We start from the raw sequence: 3911 nt of genomic DNA, 5'->3' as shown, positions 1-3911 counted from the left end.
CTTGAGTTTCTGGTAGCTCCCTGTCAATGTACAGATACAACTGCTTTTGAATTATAGTTGGCAAAATTTTACTTGCATGTGATATTGTTCAATGATTTCAAAATTGCCACTTCCTTTTGGAATTAACACAAATATGGATCTCTTCTTGGTGTGGATGAGTGAGTGCCTCCAGGAATGCATCTGTTAGATGAAACATTTGAATTTATATTTCACCAATTCCTGGAACCTTGCTCTTCACCAATGCTTTCAGTTCAACATGGACTTCTTCCTTAAGTACTATCTATTCGGATCATACGCTACCTCTTAATATGGTTGAACATAAACCACTTCTTATTGGTACAGTGACTCTATGTATTTCCTCCACCTTCTTTTGATGCTTTCTACTTCATTCAGTAGCATAGTGGTTATGAATCGGGCTGTGAACCGCAAGGTCAGCAGTTTGAAACTACCAGCTGTTCTGTGGGAGAAAGATGAGGCTTACTGCTCCCGTAAAGATTTACAGCCTCAGAAACTCTGTACGGGGTCGCCAGGAGTTGGAACCTACTCCACGGCATATAACAACAACTTCATTCAGCATTTTGTCTTTAGAATCTTTCAGCATTTCAGGTTAAGGCTTGAATGTTTTTTTTCCAGGTTTTTTTTTTTTTTAGCTTGAGAAATGCTGAGCTGAGCATGTTCTTCCCTTTTGGTTTTTAACTCCAGGTCTTTGCACATTTCATTACAATATTTGACTTTGTCTTCTTGAACTGCATTTTGATATTTTCTGATCATCTCTTTTAGTTTATCACTTCTTCCAGTTACTTTAGCTCCTCTACATTCAAAAGCAAGTTTCAGATTCACTTCTGACCTCCATTTTTGTCTTTTCTTTCTTTCTGTCTTTTAAATGCAGTGAATGCACAATGTACGAAATAAGTTCATCACATGGGCTAGTTGGGATGAATAATTTTTGTATTTTGATGCACTCAAGGATTACAGAGTTGGCTTAATTGAATTGCTTATCTGTCTGTTCACTTTCTTGTATTTCTTTTGCTCATAATTAGTTTAATAAATGCAAGTGTTTTCTGTAAAGTACTTTGAAATGAAAATTTAAAAGGAGAACATGCTTTGTAAACTTGGAATCAATCCACTGAAGTGGTATACCCTTTGTTGTGCTATTTCATGCCATTGGTCGATTCAGTTCCATCTCAAAATGGCCCTATAGGACAGAGAATTTCTTAGGCTGTGATATTTACAGAAGATCACCAGGTCTTTTTTCCTTCAAGCCACACTGGGAGGGTTCAAAGCGCTGACCTTTCTGAGCACTGAACCATTGCACCACCAAAACTTCTTGATATACTATTGCTGTTGCTGTTGGTGTGTGCCGTTGAGTTGGTTCAGACTCATAGCAACCTTGTCTAGAGTTTCTGAGCGTGGGTTGTGGATTTGAACTGCTGACCTTGCTTATCCAGTCCAGTGCTTATCCTATAGTGCCACACTAGGGCTCTGATATTCCTCAAAAACAAAACAACAAAAACTCCAGAAATAAATTCACTGTCATCAATCAATTGCAAATCATATCGACCCTTTTTAGGGTTTCAGAGTCTGTAAATCTTTACAGGAGCAGAAAGCCTCCTCTTTCTCCCACTTAGTGAATGGTGAATTTGAACTGCTGACCTTGTGGTTAGTAGCCCCAAACATAATCTACTACGCAACCATGGCTTCTTCTGATACTCCTGTTGTTGTTGTTGTTAAGTACTATTGGGATGGTTCCAACTCATAGTGACCCTGTGTAGTGTTTCCCAGGAGTAGCTGTTGGTTTGAACCACCAGCCTTTTGGTTAACAGTGCCTATCCTGCAGCCCCTCACCTCGATTCCCTAGATACTCCTTTTGTGTTGTTAAGTGCTATTGAGTTGGTTTTAACTCATAGTGATCCTGTATAGGGTTTCCAAGGAGCAGTTGGTGGGTCTGGCTAGCCAACCTTATGGCTAGCAGTCCAGTGCTTATCCAACAGCACGCATCAGGACTACTTGAGGCTACCCAATGTGTTAATTTTAGTATCCAGCTTTCTATTGGCATTTTCATAGCCACTATCCCAGAAGCCTGTTTAGAGTGATTCTGAAAATTGTAGTCATTAGATAATTAAAGCTGCAAAAAGGAGAAGCTGACATTCTAGTTATAAAAAGAAACAATTTTGACAGATTGATCCTTACTATTGAAATCCCTTTTATACTGTTCTGAAAGACTCATGTTTTAAGCTGATGGGAAAATTGAATACACATCATTTTGAGGAGAATGCACACAACAGAATGACTATGGGTAAGATGATTAGAAATATCTCTAATTATTTTGAAAGAAAATGACCTGTTTGGTATATTTAGCAAAGTAAATTTCTACATGGAAGCATCTGGATTCTACGAGCAAGGAGATGAATTCCCTGAACTTGGACATTTAATAAAGCAATTTCTTCTCTGAAAGGTCTGATTGAACATCAGTGTAATTCCAAACCAAAAGCCTCACCGCCACTGAGTCAACCAGACTCACAGCAACCCTGTGTGGGCTTTCCAAGGCTGTAAAACTTTATGGGAACAGAAAACCTTATCTTTCTCCCCATAAGTAACTAGTGGACTTGAACACCAACCCTGTGACAATTAGGTATTGTTTTATTTTTTGATCCGTTTTGTTGGCATTCAGAGGCATGGGTTTCATTCCAGGATTCTTGTTGTTACTGTTAAGTAACGTGGAGTGGGTTCCGACTCATAGCGACCCTGTACAGGGTTTCCGAGGCTGTAAATCTTTATGGGAGTGGAAAGCCTCATCTTTCTTCCGCGGAACCTCTGGTAACTTCGAACTGCTGACCTTGAGGTTAGCAACCCAATTCGTAATCACTACGCTACCAGAGCTCCTTTTTGTGGCCCTTGACTTAGTGTAAATAAACACAGCTGTGAAAACCCCACCCTTGCTGAGCTTATTGAATCTCTGTTTACATGTCTGAATCCCTGGGTAGAACACATGGTTAAACTCTAAGCTACTAAATGAAAGATTAGTAACAAAGAAGTCTGAATAGGCAATAGCAGGGATGGACTGTGGATGAGGTAAGTTTTCCTGAAGAAATTCTTGTAGGACAGCCTTTGATACTCTTGAAGGATAAGCAGATGCATTATGATGGAAAACAAAAATCCCCTGGAACAGCTTTTGAAGTGAAAAATGAACATTTCAATTTTCTTAAAACTTTTTTGTATAATAAGCACCCATGATCATCCTGTGTTTTTTGAGAAAATATATCAAGAGTACCCCTTGGGGATCCCAAAACATAGTCGCCATAACCTTCTGAGCTGATCTTTCTTGCTTGAATGTAATTGAACAAGCAGATTCCCTGAGAAGCCACTATTTTGATTGTCTTTTTGTTTGAAGGCACATTAATGAGAGTAAGGCAAGTATATTACTGAGAGAATTTATCTATAGCCATTCATGATTGTAGAGACATGTTTAAACACTTTTTGTTTGGAGTAAACCTGTGTACATATGAACTGGAACCTTATTAGCAATGTTCTTGACTTACCCTCCTGTGAGCTGTCTCAAAATAATTGTCGAAGTTCATGGTTTATCTCCAGGAAGGTAGTAAGCATAAAAACGGAATGTCTTCTCAATACCCATGACAGAGCTGTTCTGTCAAAATGAGTTTCTGTGTTACTGAAGGTTTGTTTATTCTTGCAGTTAAAAAAATATGTGTTATTGGATTCTCATTCATTGTTGGTGGGAATGCAAAATGATACAGCCACTTTGGAAGACATTTGGCAGTTCCTTACAAAGCTAAATTTAGTCTTAACATACAGTCCAGTGATTGTGCTCCTAGGTGTTTATCCAAAGGCTTGAAAACTATGTCTACATAAAAATCTGTTTGCAAATGTTTCTAGAAGCTTTATTAATAATA

The sequence above is a fragment of the Chrysochloris asiatica genome, unplaced genomic scaffold (genome assembly GCF_000296735.1).
Source record: "Chrysochloris asiatica unplaced genomic scaffold, ChrAsi1.0 scaffold00234, whole genome shotgun sequence".
In the NCBI taxonomy this organism is placed as follows: Eukaryota; Metazoa; Chordata; class Mammalia; order Afrosoricida; family Chrysochloridae; genus Chrysochloris; species Chrysochloris asiatica.
The sequence above is the reverse complement of the archived record's forward strand: the minus strand, read 5'-3'. Positions refer to the sequence as shown.